The sequence below is a fragment of the Taeniopygia guttata genome, chromosome 1 (genome assembly GCF_048771995.1).
Source record: "Taeniopygia guttata chromosome 1, bTaeGut7.mat, whole genome shotgun sequence".
Taxonomy (NCBI): domain Eukaryota; kingdom Metazoa; phylum Chordata; class Aves; order Passeriformes; family Estrildidae; genus Taeniopygia; species Taeniopygia guttata.
Window position 1 is genome coordinate 39,370,599 of NC_133024.1, and position 17,642 is coordinate 39,388,240.

Here is a 17,642-nt window from a genome sequence, read left to right on the forward strand (position 1 = left end):
CTAAAATATAAAGAAGTAAAAGCATCTGTTCTGATGCCAGCAAAAAGCTACTCAATTAAAAAGGTGAGGTCATGAGAGGAGGAACACAATAGCTAACACATGAAACTAATAAACTAATAATCTACTGAAACTGCCTGTTTCTGCACATTAGCAATTTTCCCTTTTAAAATTATTATTTATTTTGTTTCATTTTATCCTGATTTATTTAATTTTATTTTATGAAATCACAGCTTTTTCTGCCATGAAAGGAGTGGAAAACATGCAGCTGGAGGGAAACTATTTCATTTGGCTTTGGTTTCCTTTTTAGGTTGTAACCTCCTAGGCTACAGTCTCAGTTAAGACTTAAATCAGAGAAAACACATCAGAAAATTTTACATATAGCTTCAGGACAGCTTCTGTACCAACTGCTTCTTGAGATCTGTTCAACTTGAAAGGTACTTACTTTTTGGAAACTAGTTAAAGTGTGCTTGGATAATGATTTAACTGTTAAACTTGGAAAAAAGGAGCATTCGAACCTGTTCTAAATTTTCTGTGGTGGTCACACAATTTATTCAGACACATTCCTTTTATTTTTTCTGAAGTTTGTTCCTCTTCTCTGCCATTACTTTGTCCTCTTCTCCAAGGCACGTAGTGCCTTTGTGTTAAAGAATACAAGCCTGCAGTTTTCCCCATCAATTTGGAATCTTCACTATCACTTTCCAGGATGCATCAACTTTTCTAGTATTTTCAACCACTCCTAAAATTTTCATTCTATCTCTTTTCTTTCCCATCGTGAATACTTCAGTAATGTACTTAATTCAGTTCAGTAATTCCTGAACTCTGATTCTTTGCTGCTCCTTAGATTAATCAAATAATGTCTTTCTTTCTTTCATGCTGCACAGGTTTGTGCCCAAGGCTCTCCTTAAACCATATTTTGAGTAACTAATGAAGAAATCATATTAAATTACCCACTGTTTGTGATTATGCTTACCTGGTACTTGTATCAGATGATCGTGTTTATCCATAAAGGGCAAAGCGTGCATGGGAGAAAGTCAATTTGACAAATATCCTCTATTCACTTCCTCTTTGTGTCCTGCTACACCCCTGTTGTATATTGATTCTTTGCTCACAGGTCAATTTCTTCACAGGCTTCTTACACTCTAGTAGTTTTATGTCACATCTCTCTATGCAGAGGTCTCATTGCCTCACAGTCTTTCAAATATTAAGACCTTTAAAAAAATGCAGAAATAAAACAGTAGATAAACAACAATAATAATGCAGAAATAAAAAAATAGATAAACAAGATCTGTTAGAACAGGCTACCATAAGCAGGTAGTGAACTTTTAAATGCCATTCTGGCTCATGACTTAATTTCTTTGTTTTGGCTCATATGCTGAATACTCCCATTAAAGTATAGAAATGAACAGCAAACACTTCTGACTTGAAGGATATTCTTCTGGATAGAAGTAATATTATCAGCTTTTGAAAGAGATCATGAAGACAGCCAAAAAACTGTTCTTGGATTTTTTGGAAGCTTTAACAAGATATTCACTCAGACCTTCACCAGAGGCTCCTAAAAAAGCTGTGAATGAATGAAGGAAGGTATTTTGTTGGTCAGTGAGAGGTTAAAAATATCAGAAATAAAGAATAGAAGTTTATGTCCAATTTTCACAGCAGGTGAAGGCTTCTGGTAGGATACCCCAGGCTCTGGAACTTAGGGCACTTAACAGATATTATAGAATTCTCAGTAAATTATATGGAAAAGGAGGCAGATAGTGATGTGATACATTTTACAGATAATATAAATTTATGCATTTTTCTGCTAACCATAGGGGGAATATTTAGGAAACATTTTCCACTGTCACAAGTTGTTTTAATTTGGGCAAATTGTAAAGGGGTTTACTGAGAAGATGAGCCTGATCAGAACAGTCAGTTATCTGGATAAACATAAAACAATCTTAACTTCTAAATTTGTGGGTTTGAAGAACAAATTGTGCCTGACACTGGTACAGTAAAATATAAGATTAAGGAAAAATGCATTCTTCCCAAACTCCTTGCAAAAAAAAGAGCACCTGAAAATGTGCTCGAATTGAGTTTAGAAAAGTGTCGAAAATCATTAAATGGCCCCCCATCCACCTTTAGTATCAACTTTCTTTAATACTCTTGCCATATTCTTTCTTAAAAAATACTAAATTACTATGATTTCTTACAATTCATAAATACTAAAATGTACAACATAACTCATAGTAAGATTTACTTTGTTAAAATACGTCAAAGGCTGCTTTCTGCAGAGTTGTGCCTCTGCCTAAACAGCTCCCTTTAGAATTTCAATTGTTATTCTCTGAATGCCTGCACGTTAACATTGTTACTGTGATTTAAGGAACCGCAGACCAGTGTTGCCATGTCTCACATAGCTGTCTATTTCAGCTAGTTCAAAGGCAAATCAAGAATTTCTTACATGGCACAACACTGTGATAAATAAAAATGTTTATAGAGTATTGCAGTCAAACTGAGGAATTAAATAGAAAATGCCTGAAAACAAAATAATTAATATACCTGTGATTAGGTGGCAGTTAAAGCTTATTGTCTATATCATCTTCTGGTTTTTGGTGACTTTTTGTTCAATTAAGTGGAAACTAATAGAAATGAGGAGTTCAATGATACAAGGGCTTAGTGCTGTCCCTCTGCCTGGGAGTGACATGAATGCAGAAAATGCCAACTGCAGTGGCCCCCACCCTCTCCACTGGAGAGAAAGCTCTGTTAGGCTGACACTGGGCACGGGAGCAGATGGCAGGTTGCAAGCAGAAGATTACAGGTCCCTAGAATTTAATGACAGGTTTTATTCCCAGTGCCGCTGTAGTTATAGAGAGTTTTCAAAGTTCAGTAAGCAGAAGTCACATAACTTGTGACCTAATCTTGCCAATTAGGAACGAAAACCTTTAAGGGTAGTAAGTTTGGCCAGAAAAATACAGACTTCCAGGGCTAATGAGGATCATATTGTATAAATTGACAGCATTGCCTTCTTTTACTTCAAAACGAATAAACATATGGTATGTTTTATTCCCATATTTTGTTATGAGACATTTCAGCAATATAACATACAAGCTTATGATAATGGATGAAGGAAAAAGGAAAGTTCTTCATTGAGCAGATAGTCTTCCTGGTGTCTGTCAATGGTCTATAGCTGCAAAGGCACCCACAAAACCAATATCTGTATCACACAAAACATTCTTTCTATAATCAGTTAAATAAAAAAATCAGAAGTGGCTGCATTATTTCTATGAAAGACAAGGAAAATCAGGTGTATGCAGCAATATGGTTTGGAGGCTAAGATTTTTCATACTTCACTTTAATGTAATGAAAAATTACTAAAACAAATTACTTGAATGGTTCAGGCTGTCCCAGGATGGAAAAACCAGGCAGCAGCACAGATGCAGAAAACTGAGCACCAAATTGGAATTGCAGAGGAATCAGTAAAATGCCCACAAGCCTTCCTTGGAATTTTACAGAAGAAAATGAGAAATGGCAAAGAAGCTTGATTCATCTTAACACCACTAGAGAAGTTTAATGTACAACCCAAATTCCAGAGAGCAGAGCACAAGTACATAAAATTGAGAAGCTCCTACTTTTGTCGAAGTTTAGTGAATACAAGAATGATGGACCTATTATCCAGAACAAATAATAGCTAGTTGCACAAGTAAAGCAACAATACCTGGAGCATTTGTTGAAGCCTGCATAAAATTCTGAAGATTCCTTAAATATCTGAATATGTGGATTCTTTACTTAAGCTAAATGGGTAAACAAAATAAAGCAATTCACCCCATATAACACCTGCCTCATGAAGTGCTGCAATTATTACTCCCATGCGTGTTTAAACCTTTAGCTACTCTCACAGTTTTATTCCACCTGTTCTGTCAGGATTATTATTTCTCTTGTTAAATCTCACACTGAGAAGTTTTATGGTTTTCTTATTATCCTTCTTTGGTTTTTTCTTCTTTTTCCGTCAAAAGACAAATAATTAGTCTACCCTTTTCACTATAATCATGTGTTCTACCTACGGATATCGTTGACATATCACAGTGCATATTTTATTTGGATGTTTGTAAACTTATCACAATTCCTTATTAGATTTTGCTTTTCTTTTCCTGGCCCTATAATCTGTCACAGTATTTTATTTTCAGAAGTATTTATCTATCTGTCTTACTTTCAGTAATAAGATCCCAGAGCTCACATCTCTATGAAAAATAACAGGTATAATGACCTGAAATGTAGACTTAAAACACATCCTTCTCACTGAGGAATTCCTGCCGAAGAAAAGCCAGTATTTCCAAGTACTGTCAGCTTGACTTTGCATTAGACAGAAGTAAATGTTATAACTTTTGAATAATAATTTCCTGACTTCTTCAAATGAGAAGAAATCTATCTTTCTCTCTTTTTTGGCTATTGTCTCGATTTGCACTAGATGGAATTGTTTACAGTTATGAATTTTTTTCTTTAAACATGGCAAGTTGCTGTCTAAGAGGTGTCTAAGACATGGCTACTGCTGATACCCTTCATGTCAGCTTGCTCTCTCTCCACCTGGATCTCCAGTTCCTTCTTGAAGTTGGTGAGAGTTTGCTCCCAGGTATTCAAACTGAATATAGAAATACATTCAAATCTCCTTGATGACCAAATTTGTTTTTCATATTTCTTGGTTTATCATTATGAATTTTCCACACAATATTTCCAGTTACTAACTCCATTTCTCTGACCATCTTTGTAAATCTCTGTTCAGATGCCTGGAACAGAGACAGGAATATGATATGAAGAAGAAGAAGGGGGAACACAAAAATAAGCTCCAGTCTTCACAGCTCCAGGACCTGGAGGTGCAAGGATAGAGAGCAGCAGAATGGGGAGACCAGGATTGCTGCATTGGTTTCACAAACCTATTGCAACTTCAGCAAAGAGTTTAATCAAACCAGCCTTGATTTCTTGTTTATGTAACTCAGTGTTACCATGGAGATTTTAAATTGCTATTTAAAATTACTATTTTTGATTTTTATCTATTATCACATTTTTTTTTATCCTGTCATAAAGCTCACAGAATAACAATTACATGGCTTGGATATAGGTTTTCTGACAAGTCAAAAAGTAAAATTTCTTTAACAATATTTTACCAAAGGCTGGGCTATACTTTTAGCTTTATTATGCTTTTCGCCATAGAAAGATTAAAGGGTATTACTCTTAGCTTCTAAATTTTCAAATTTAAGCTAAATGTTCAAATCAGTGACATTTTTTGGTCACTTTACCAAAAATGTGACTATTTAATCATGTGGCCATTCCTTTTTTTTTTGTTGTTTGTTAGTTTTAAAAATAATATTATTTTTATATTTTTATTTACATTATTTATATTTTTATCACAGAATCATCATCTATAAGAGGACACTTGGTCACTGTTCTTCAAATTCTCTAAACTGTGAGATCCAGCAATCTGCTATCTTAAATTCCAAAGTCATGAGAGCTCACAGTTCATCACCTGTGCTGAAATCAATACTCTCACATATTGTCCCTGCAGCATTGACTTAAAAAATAATAACAAGAAAACAAATGAGAAATGAAGTTATTGCTTGTTAATTCATTGAACTCTTTGATTGAACAAAAAGGTTGATTGCAGTTGAAATGCATTAAAATCATCTCCAGTTCTTGTTGCCAATTCTCCTCATGCTGTATAAGGAAAAAAAACCTACTCACTAACAAATTGTTAAATAAAGAGAAATTAACTGATATAATAAGAGAGAAATTGTATTTGATGCCAAAATTGTAACTCGGCCCATGCTATGGGAAAAGATGAAGGAAGTACCTCCCCACATCTGGCACACCAGCAGGTAGGTGTAGTTTAAAAATGCTAGTAGGGAATAAAGCTGCAGCAGAAAAAGCAGTGTCAGAGCATACTAAAAGACTCTCAGGTTTCAGTGTCTGTCTGGTGTATGGATGCAGGCACAGCATTGTCAGTGCTTTGGGAGATCATGACCACAACTAATTTATCTGCTAAAATAGAGCCAGGAGACAAAGAAGAGATCCTGTGAGTCTATGACTGATGCAGGATCACACTGGGTGTGCTGGCAGGTCACCCATAAGTTGCAGGCTGACTCTGGGAATCTAAAGCTGTACATACCTTGCTCATATCTATGTATTCTAAATAATAAAAAGCCTTATGAAACTTCTCTTCATTTCTGCTGGTGCACTGTCACTGTGGGAAAAGCCTTGGAGACAGCTAGAAATTACCTTAGCTGTTTCAACGTGCTAGCTACATCACCTGTCACCTTCAAACTGTTGGTTAGGAACAGATAAAGAGTCATACAAAACAGTGGGAAAAAGAAGACTTATGCATCTTCCTCAGAAAGGATAACAAGAAATAACTTTAGTCATGGCAATTGTTGCCATTAGAAAAAATATGCCCATACAGAAAATAAACGTTTGCCATAGTGCTCACATTTTTAAAGTTTTATCAGCATGCCTAAATTCACAGGGCTGCTTTGGAGGATAGTGCCTTTAGAAATATACTGTGTACAATTCTGAAATGCCTTCATTGAATTTGCACTGCTGCTGTTTTGATGTGCATACCAAGAAAGGGTTGGAGATAAGCATACTTGACTTGTCTAAACATAGAATAAAAATGGCAACTACACAAAAAGAGATTCCCAACCCAATGGCAGCATAGAGCAAAAGACCCTCAGTCAACTCAGTTATGTTCAGTTTTCAAAGCAAGGACCGCAAAGGACCTGAAAATAAACAAAGTAAAAAAGTTTTCAGCTGCTTGTATTCATCATCTTGTTAGTACTTCCAGACACCAGAGAAGAAGCCATACATGCCTCTCAAGAATATAGCCGTAGCAACTGGAACTTTAAAAGAGCCAAAAATAATGTCAACAAATAAAAAAAAATTCTAAAAAAACATTTTGAGGTACTTTGTTTTAGCCAGAAAGCCAGAGCTAAAGCCAGAGATGCATGAATGTCATGGGCTTAACCATGGTGAGCAGCTCAGGCCCACACAGCTGCTAACTCATTCCCCCACAGCTGGATGGGAGGGAGAATTGGAAGAGTAAAAGTAAAATGACTCATGGTCTCATGCTCTGAGATAAAGAAAATTTAATAGGTAAAATAAACTTTGGGCTCACAAGCAAAGCAAAACAAGGAATTTACTCTCCACTTCCCATAGGTAGGCACATGTTCAGCTATCGAAAGGAAAACAGGGCTTCATTAACAATGAAAATAAAGCTCATCAATTCAAATGTCCCAACTTCCTCCTTCATCCCCCTGCTTTTAATGCTGAGCATTATGTCATATGATATATGGTATGGGACATTCCTGGAGTCAGATGGGCTCAAGATGTTCTGTGTTCCCCCAACCCCTGGTACATCCCCAACCTCAACCTCCTCACTGAGGAGGTAAGAGGCAGAAAAGGCCTTTACCATGCGAGCCCTGCTTTGCAGTAACTGAAACTTTCCTTTGTTATCAACACTCCTTCCAGCACAAATCTGAAATACCAGCTACTATGATGACAACTTACTCTACCTCAGAAAAAACAGGTCAATGGGTGGGGATAAAAATGAAGACTGGTAAGCCAATGTCACATGAAAGACAAAATGCAGACCACGCAGCAAAAGATACTCAGTGTAATTTACAGAGATTGAAACAAAGATTTTTTTAGAAAGTGCAGCTTATAGACTGTATTTACATGAAACACAGTTCATATTTATTCATATCATTACAATCATTACAGAAGGAGGATTCTGTGTTCCATCAAATATGCTGCTGTTTGCTGGGATAATGACATCACTGATCCTCCTTACTTTATCTCTTTAAGGGTCTACATGTGTTTCATCCTGGAGACAGGAGAGCAATTTCATCATTCTCATCTTATTGCATCCTTCATATCAGATACTAACAACCTTATTTAAGCTAGAATCCTTAACATCATATTGGAACGTGCACTGTTGCTCTTTTTTCATTAAGTATTTATTTTCAGAGCACTTTCAAAGAGCCAAAAGAAATCAGTACAAAAATACAATTGCCATGCTTATTTAGAAAATATAATGAGAGCACAAAAATATTGTGATAAGCTTTGATTGAGTGATAAAAAAAGTTGATAAAAGCAATTACACTCTTTAAATAAATCAAAGGTTTTGACATATAATACTGTATTCTGAGAAGGCATGCAGTATATATAATCAGTTGGTCATATACTTTAGTTGGTATTCAGGGGTAGAAAATGCAGATAAGGGTGAAAAAAAATCCATGTTAGAGTCCATGACATCTGGGAGCACTGAGAAGTCTTTGGCATCTGATGCTACTCAATGTTTTAATCGGTAATGATAATGTGTCTATCTGGATGACCAAGTAAGATCTTTGCTAGTATGTTGTACAGCTCAATAGAAGCATTAAACAATGAGAAGAGGGTGCTTTTACATGGTTTTCTAGACCCCAGGTACAAGGGCATAGCTGAGCAAAATACATTTCAGTGCAGCATTGAGGCTGTAAGTTGTTACATGTGGGAGGAATGGTAGGCTTCAAAAATGGAATGAGAGATTATTTCCTAGACAGCATCAACTAGAGAAAAAATGCTAACAGAGAGAACCAGGTCAGTGTGGAAGTTCAGGATAAAGTTTACTGAATGTTGTAATTGAATTTCTAAAAGATTATCAGGAAGGGAGCCAGATAACATCTGTATATAGCATTTGTATGAATTTGAAGATCTCCTAATCCAGTTTGAATTCTGCATTTCATCCAAGTTATGAATTTAATGAAGAGAATACAAAGGACTCAAAAAATGACTCAGTTGTACCTACTAATCCCAGAAGTAGGATGCTTATGGAATCCAATCTACTAGTTTAATAAAGAGAAAAATAATTTACTTGATCATGCCACATTTAGACTTAACTATAGAAATTATATTAGGTAGGAAAAGGTGTCTAAATCTTGCAGAAGATATTAAGAAGATGCAGTAATGGGAACTAAAGTTAGACTTATTCAGCCTTGAAATAAGATGCAGTAAAATGCATTGGTGTAGCTAATTAACTATTTGAATGACTCACCAGAAGCAGCCCATGGACTTACTACTGTTTGGAGTCTTTAAAAACTGATTAGATAGTTCTCAGAGAAACATATTTTAATCCAGTTTCTGGAAGAAATTCTGCACCTTTTAGAGGCAGACCATAGGGCCAGATGGTCCATTCAAAAGGGAATGCTGGTCCCTTCTGTTCTCAACGTCCTTGAGCGAGAAAAATGTATCTTTTATTGCTGTCTTTTTCAGAGAAGCACTCCAAGTAAGCATTTCTAGGATTAGTGAGCTGGAGGGTACTCCCATGGCAGAACTGCCTTTCCAGTTTCATGCAGTGTGTAAACAGCAGGCAATAAAGTTGTCTGGTTGCTCCCAAAAGACCATGTTTCTCTTACAGAACCTACATTTTGGGGGATGATGTAAAAAAAAGAGAAAGAAAGATATGATTTTGTTGCTAAGTCAAGACCTATGTTGGGGGGAAAACAAACAGCTTCTACTTAAAAAAATAAACCACAACCATTCAGATTGGCAGATATTTTATTTAGAACACATCAAGTCTTTGCCTTGTGTAAGTCTAACAAAGCCATTTTTCCAAGTGTAAACATATTTTGATGGGTTGTGTCTATATGTGTTTCAATTTCCAGATAATTTTATTTGTAATTTATAGTATACCAAAGAAGGCTCGGAAAATATAGAGGTTACAAAACTCAACTAAGCAATGCTCAACAGCCTATAGACTATTATTTCAATTATTAATTAATATTAATTGAGATACTTGATTTTCTGCTAAATCCTACATTCAAATTACTTCTTTATTTTTTTTTTTTTATTTATTGAATTGCCATGAGCTAAAAGGAACTCCTGCAGTGCTTCTTCCATGATTGTGTGTGCTTTTTATCAGACTACATTCATCAGCACTGGCAGCATGTTAATTAACTCAGCTGTGAATGACCCCCTGCTACTTTATCGGGTTTTCTATTGTAAAATAAAAGAAGACCCAGAAAAACAGAAAAAACACTGCTTTTGTAGCCAACAGGGAATGGGAAAGTTTTTCTCTCACGATATTCTTTTCAGTGATGTCCTCTGTAGATAGTCCCTGTACTGTAATTTTTTTTATGTGAAGAGCAGTGGCATCGGTTGGAAGGGGATAATATACAGCAATATCATTTTATACAGACATAAAACCTCCTAGATTTCGGAATGCAACCCATTGGTCTGTGATTACTTTCTTTCCTATACTCCTCAAGCAAAAAATTCATCTGTGAAGAACCCTGAGGAACAACTGTTAATGGAAGTGTAGTAGCAACTCTGTTGCTACACACTCTCACTTTTCAATTATTATCATACTGCTGAATTTGCCCATGTTGCTGCACTGACCTATTGGGCAAAATGGAATCAAAACCTTGTCATTGGACTAAGGATACACATGGAAAGACCACTGCCTTGGCAATGTCAGGGACAAAACAGTAAAAAAAATCCAAGGAAGATTTTTAGAAGATTTTAGAAAACACCTTCCACTCTGCAATGCATATCATCCCATGTAGTGAATTCTTTCACATGTAAGCGAATTCTAAGCACTATCATCATAATGTGTTACATTCTTTGATGCTACATTTTTCTTATTATTCTACTGTAAACCCCCCATAGCTTTTCTAAATGATCTTGTTTGTTTTTTGGTTGTTGTTTTTTTTGTTGTTGTTTTTTTCATTTCTTCCGTACATGTTTAGAAGCATGTTGAGACGATCTTGGAACTTCCAATTGAAAACCTTGTGAATCCATGTTTTGTACTATGAAATGTTAAAATATCTGTGAATCAAAGATAACCATATAAGTTGATATAGAAAGGAACTAGAAAAACTTTATATCAAGAGAAGCTGTATTTCTGTTTCTTAATTTTAATATGAATTGATACGCTTGAAAGACCTCACAGTCCACAGGAAAAATTCCAGCACCTCCTAGTTTGAATCGCTTAGTGAAGAAATTCACCCGTAAACCCAATTCATCTCTCATTTACTCTACTATTAAACTGATACAGAAATGTTCTTGGCAATGTTAGTAATTAATCCTAAAGGGACTGGGTGTAATTTCTTTTGGTTTCCTCCTCCCCCTCTCCACCCCCAGTCCTGAGGAGCACAAAAGCAGTTCAGCCCACTTGTTTTTCCATTCACAAGTCCTTCACACAGCAAGAAATAGCAAAAAGAAGCTGAATGTGAAAAGTAGCAACTAATTCTCACATTGCTGTTCTGAGAACCTGCTAATTGCCTCACAAAGCTCAGTTATCTCACTTTATTTTTCAGGAAGACTTGACAAAAGATCACAGGTTTCAGTAAAATAATTGTATCATATTAAGTGGGATACTAGGACTAATTAGAGTCCACTTTTGCATTGTTTTCAACAGTAAAAGACAAAGAAATTCAGTATCATAGTTCATGCCTAGTGAGCAGAGACAGTGGACTATGTTTTTAATGTAATTATTTAGAACCTGTTGTACAATGGGAAGCTGTAAAGATTTAAAGAGCACAAGTTCTTTAAATACTAGTAAAGAAGGCTCTTCCCATAAAATAAGCCACCAAAATAGAAACTTGACATAAGCACTGTAAGGCAAACAGGATGGTGTCAATTCCAGGCCTAATGGAGGTGAAGGTTTGGAATTAGCATACTGAACAAAAACTCCACTGTGCAGACTATGGGAAAGGAAATAACTGCTTACATCCACGCCAGCCCAAGTTGTGGGAACACCTGGGACCACCCTGTGGATACTCAAAACTTAAACAGTATGGCACCTGCAGAAGAATGACTCTGGATCCCTCACCACTGAGAAGACCAGGATGAAGCAGGATATCACAGGATCCACTGGGTGGTGATATCTTTCTACTTATTCTGTCTGTCTGTCTGTCTCTCCCTCTTTTTCTGCTCTCCTCTTTCCTGTTTCTTTCCATCTCTTTACCTCACACTTACTGTTAAATAAAATCCACACTATTACTTTGGTGTACAACTTTTATTGCCACTTAAGTTGGGCAGAAGCATCTCTTAATAATCAGATTATAACAGCAGTTTAAGGAGAATTTCATCCTCTCAAGCCATTGCACAAGTACGATAGTGAATAGTCACATTATATATAGCTTCAGTGTCTTGTAGGCTATACTGTATGATGTTTAACATGAGGAGTGGTCTTCTAGCCCTAAAAATGTGACTTAGATCTTGTTATACAGCAATAGGAGAGATAGTGCATTTGGTTGAAAAGTATTTAGAAATAAAGCATATCTCGTAATTGATCAACTATAACTTGGTTAGTCACAATAATTATGGCCATTATTTAGTGGGTTTTTCATGTATTTAAGATTTTAATATAAACAACTTACATCAAATAAGTCACATATTTTTTCTCAGTGTCTCCCCACAGATAGTTGTCAAACTAGAGGGAAATTATTTAATGAAATAGGAACTGAAATGCTTTTTTTCTGAATTTTTACATTTTCAGCCATCAGAAAAAGCCTAATTCTTTGAATAAAACCTTCCTTTCCTCCCCTCCCCCCACCATGGTTTTAGCTTAGATTTTGATTTGGAGCTAAGAGTAGGACATACTTGATGAAGTTACTTTCTTCTCTGTAATCTCACTTGCTGAGCTTGATGCAGCCAGTGTGCATTCAGACTACCTCAGCCCACACAGAACAAGAATGGTATGTGATCAGTTCATTCACAAAGTATGGAGGGAGAAAAGACTCATCATCTCCCTGAGACTGTTTGAATTTCTTTCTAACAAAGGCTCATTTCTCGTTTGCTTGAGACCATTTGAACTTCTTTCTAGTGAACAAACTTAAATTGCTGCTCTATATGGCATTCTGGCATAGACTGATGAGATACCTCTTGATCCCTCATGAAGTAGCTGATCAATTTCACATCAAAAGTTTTGGAATACCTATTTCTGTAAGACCTGGAAAAGCTATTACTTAACACCTTCAGTTTCAAGGAATCAGAGAATAAATGTGCCTTCCATCACTAGCTTAGAAGAATGTAACACTAACAAACAAAACCCAGAATTTCTTTCATGCTGAAAAGAGACTGAATATTATCATGAGTTGTGACTATCATGATAGTTAGGTTTCTGGCTTCAAAGAAATAAGTTTCAGAGTGCACAAATAAAGAAGAAATTTGAAAAAAATTTTATCAGCCATTGAGTAAGATAATTTTTTGACTACTGCCTTTCCCCATTTTAAATTTTTTTTTGTTTTAATCTCACAGAAGAAATATTGTTTTTTCTAAACTTTAGAATACTGAAGTTTATGTTTTGCCTTTTATCTTACAGAGAGGCTGAAGTCTAGATCGACCCTCTTAAGAAACTATTTTACAATTATCTCAGCGGAACTCAGTTTTTTGTGAGCCTCAAGTTCTAACTTGTAACTGTGAGAAATCACATTCCTTTTTCAAATTAAAACTTTAGCTTGTTCTAAACAGGAATATTGAACAGAGATAATTTCATAACTTTTAGTGTAAGCGACCTTTTATGCATATATGAAAAAATAACACTTCTGCTGCTGCTTTCTTAAAAATGTTGAAGAACTAGAAGTCTTAGGGCAGCTGACATTAATTTTGCTACCTTTGCTTTAAGTCAAAGGTAGCTATTACTGGTGAAGTCTAAGCGTGACTTACTGAGAAGAGTCTTGTATGAGCTGACAGCCAAAGGACAAATTTCACATACAGCAGAAAGAATTCCTGAGCTGAATCATATCCATATTTTAATGAACAATAACATTTTCAGAAGAATATGTTTGGAAAAGGAGCCTGATGTGCAAAATATCAGTGAGATTATAAGAAGTATCTAAATAGAGGGACAGGCAGGAAACATATATATATATATATATATATATATATATATATACACATATAAATGTCTTTATTTTCATTTTATTCCTCTTTGACATGAAATAAGTAGTTTAAAAAAATATTGGTTGGTTGATTTTTTTGCCACAGGAAAAAGGAAAGATCAAAAGGATAGGCAGTGCATGATTCCCACTATTTTACAGTATCGAGAAATAGGATATACTGAGAATATTACATATATCTAACAGCACTGTTGGCATTTCTAGCTGGTATTTCTTTCAGAACTCATGAATGTACTTCATCCAACCCATATGCATCACAGTCCTTGTGTTTATTTGTTCACTCGCATCATACAGATATGTTGCACAAACCTACAGCAGAAATATTTTAAAAGTTATGAGAACAAATGAGAAGAAGTACTATTTTTAGATCTACAATAATTTTACAGTGGAACTATGTGTCATACACCAAACTGGATGCAGTTAATAACGGAAATTTATGTGGTACAGGGCTGTCACTAATTAGATTAGTTGTCATGAAGTACAAGGGATTTTAAATTTTTTTTTAATATATGTTTGCTTAGTATCTTAGTATAAATTTTAGCACGGGCTCTTTGCTACTATGAAGGTTTCATTTCTAGGAAGATAATCTGGATAAAATTATGCTTTAACAAAGGGAATGCAATGAAACACGTAACTGGGAATCAATGATAAATAATCTGTAGTAAAGTCTTGAAGATAACAACTTCTTGATGCCTTCTGGGTTAATATTTTAATCAACAACTCAAAATACATTAAACAGACACTGATGAAATTTTTAGAGGGCATCAAAACAGAAGGAAAAAGAAGTAATAGAAAAGTAAGGTCTGAATCAGTTCATGACATGTTGGATTGCATGTTTTGTTACAGAGAAATATAGATATGTGCACCTGAGTATGTAGGGCAAAGACATGAGACTTTGAGAAACAGACGTCTAGGGAATGGAGGACGCACAGGGAGGTTTCGTACCACATTTGGTAAGTAACTGAACATGATAGTCCAAGTGGATATTTTGAACAGCCAGATTTATATGCCATTGAAATATTCAAAGCGCTAAACACTGAGTATCTTTGAACATTGCATTTTTTTCTTTATTTGGTCGTACCATGACACTTCAGAAATCCCTAGCTGGTTCTGACACACATTTTGAAAGGTTAGTGAAAAATTGAAGACTCAGAGAACCGAAATACATGAAGGATTATAGAATACACTCCAATGAAACACTCAGGTAGTTCAGTCTATTATATTATCAGAGAAATGGTTATGACTGTTATGGTCTATGAATTCTTATGCTTGTTAATAGAGAAAAAATAGGCACTTGCTAATAAAAGCCCTTAAATTTAGAACCTAATACTTTACAGTCATATGGCGAGAAAGTGCAGCTCACTTCAAAACGAGATAAATTGCTCATTTCTTTTAAAAGTTAACATACTTGACTACTTAAATACCTTATCAAGAGTTGTGATGACTCTCTCTTTTCAAATTAGGAAAGGATTTTTTTAAAGGTAAATTAGCCATAGATTTTGAACTTCTGACAGGACTTAACTCAGGGAATACAGTATATTGGAAAACAGACTAGCATAAAAATCCATCCTTCACTACATTTTCCCAGCTGAAAAGTTAAGCTTTAACAATCAATGTACAGTTCTTCAGTTTTTTTATTTTAGAAACTATTCCAGTCTCATTATTTCCAGATGTCATGCAATATGTACATTGCTGTAGCTGATTCACAGAAATGTGGATTCCTGATAGATTTGAACATTTATAAGCTTGCTTAAGTCTAATATTCCACCCTAGTTTTAGAGTGTTACACTAGTATGTAAACTACACCACTAAACAAAGATTATCATTTGTATATGTTATGTATTATATTTTAGAATAAATGCAAATATTTTTTCAAAACCCCACAACCAGTAAATAGTATCACTTCCCAGAAGATTTCTGTCTTAACCAGGATAATTCTGGATAATTCAGCATGTGATGTCAGAGCTAAAAAAATTCGTAATGACAAGGGATAAAATCTATCATTCCCCCTACTGGGCCCTACTTTGTCTCCAAAGTTTGCATTGTTAAGATATTCTTGATTGAAAGTTTGTCCTTTTTAACATGCTTTATAACTAATTCTGAAAAACCAGGATTTTATATGTAAATATTTTCTGTGATCAGATAATAAGTTTTCTTCATGTTTAGCACAGGTTTTCGCAGTGTACCCACTCTCATCATATTTGAGGATTTTTCTTTTGGTACTCATTCTCATGTACTGAAGCATTTTTGTTTTGGCATTTTTAGTTTCCTAAATACAAACAATAAACTGTGATTAGGGGTGTCTCTAAAGCTATTAGTAAATATATTTTTATGGCAAAATGTAATGCACTTTACTCAAGTATGCAGTCAAACTTTAGAAGGACGGAAGCATTTTAATCTAATGTGTTTCAAAGAGATTCATTCAACACAAAATCACATTCCAATTTACCTGATTGTCTGTGATTTGGTTTCATTTTGTATCTATGCAAAGACTCATATTGGTTTTATGCAAAATCATTCATCCATCTCAAAATTTTCCTTAGAGATATGTAAATAAGAAAAAGAACATTGTTGTTTCAAGACAGCTGAAAAACCTACTTGATATCGTTCAATAGTTTTTATTTCACATGTTCTTTTCCTTTTCTACATTGTCAGTGTATCTGTCTTGTTCTGTTTCAATATCTAAAAACAATCCCCCCCAAACTGGACAACTCAATTTGGGAACATCTGTTGTAGGTGTTATTTTTATTACAGCACCACCCTTCGCCAATTTTCTATCTTTTTCTAATTTTTCTTTCAAGCAATTCAAACATATCCACTTATACTAAGTATTTGCATTCTTTCACCAGCCATCTGTTAATTCACCATCAAACACCAAAAAACTCATCTTATTTGTTTTTTAAATTTTACACATTTTCATACTGCTTTGACTTTTTCAGAGAGCTGACAATCTTGAAAATAGCCTTATATACTGGTGAAATTATCAGCGCAAGTTGTGTTTCTTAAAATATTTCAAGTTTGTTAAAACTTTAAAAGATGCAAAAGGTAGTTTTTTGTGACAGCTTCAAAGAATGATGGAGTTAGATTCACAGAAACATATTTAAAGGTCATCTAGTCCAACCACCATGGACAAAAATATCTTTCAGTGCAACAGGTAACTCAGTCTTGTCCAGCCTTACCTTGAACACTTCCAAAGATGGGACATCCACAAATTGTCCGGGAAACTTGTTCCTGTTCATCATAAAAAAAATATTTCTCATATCCAACCTAAATCTAGTTTCTTTCATTTTAAAACCATTGTACTTTGTCCCATCATTACAAGTCCTGATGTAAAGGTTTCCTTCATATTTCTTATAACTCCCCTAAAGCCAGGGAATCTCAGAAAAACGGAAAGCTGGACAAGACAAACGCACATCCAATCAATATGATTAATGCAACGTTCTCCGTTTATTCAAGATAAGGTGGTAGTTTATATAAGCTTCCACATAGTTTACAGAAACAAAGACACTCTAATTGGTAGGCTAACATTGTTTACCTTTCCCTTAAAACGGCCTACACTTTACACCATAAAACCTATACTAATTCACACCCAGACAACTCAGTGGTCCCCACAGTACTTTAAGACTATTTTCTACCTGCGCCACAACCCTGAATTTCTAACTGCGTCAGAGGCTTTGAGGGCCCCACCAGGCCTCAATCTGAGGCCTAGCCTGGAGTAGCTCAACTTTCACAATTCATGCC

At 35.2% G+C, this 17,642-nt stretch overlaps 1 long non-coding RNA gene across 4 annotated transcripts in view; it reads right to left on the reverse strand.

Moving 5' to 3' along the window:
* The window catches only part of LOC115494625 (uncharacterized), a 294,952-nt gene that overhangs the window by 104,106 nt on the left and 173,204 nt on the right, over nt 1-17,642 (reverse strand). For all 4 annotated transcript variants that reach the window (XR_012055215.1, XR_012055214.1, XR_012055217.1 and 1 more), the window contains exon 3: nt 971-1,208. This is a non-coding gene — a long non-coding RNA (uncharacterized lncRNA). The remainder of the gene's footprint in view (nt 1-970; nt 1,209-17,642) is intronic.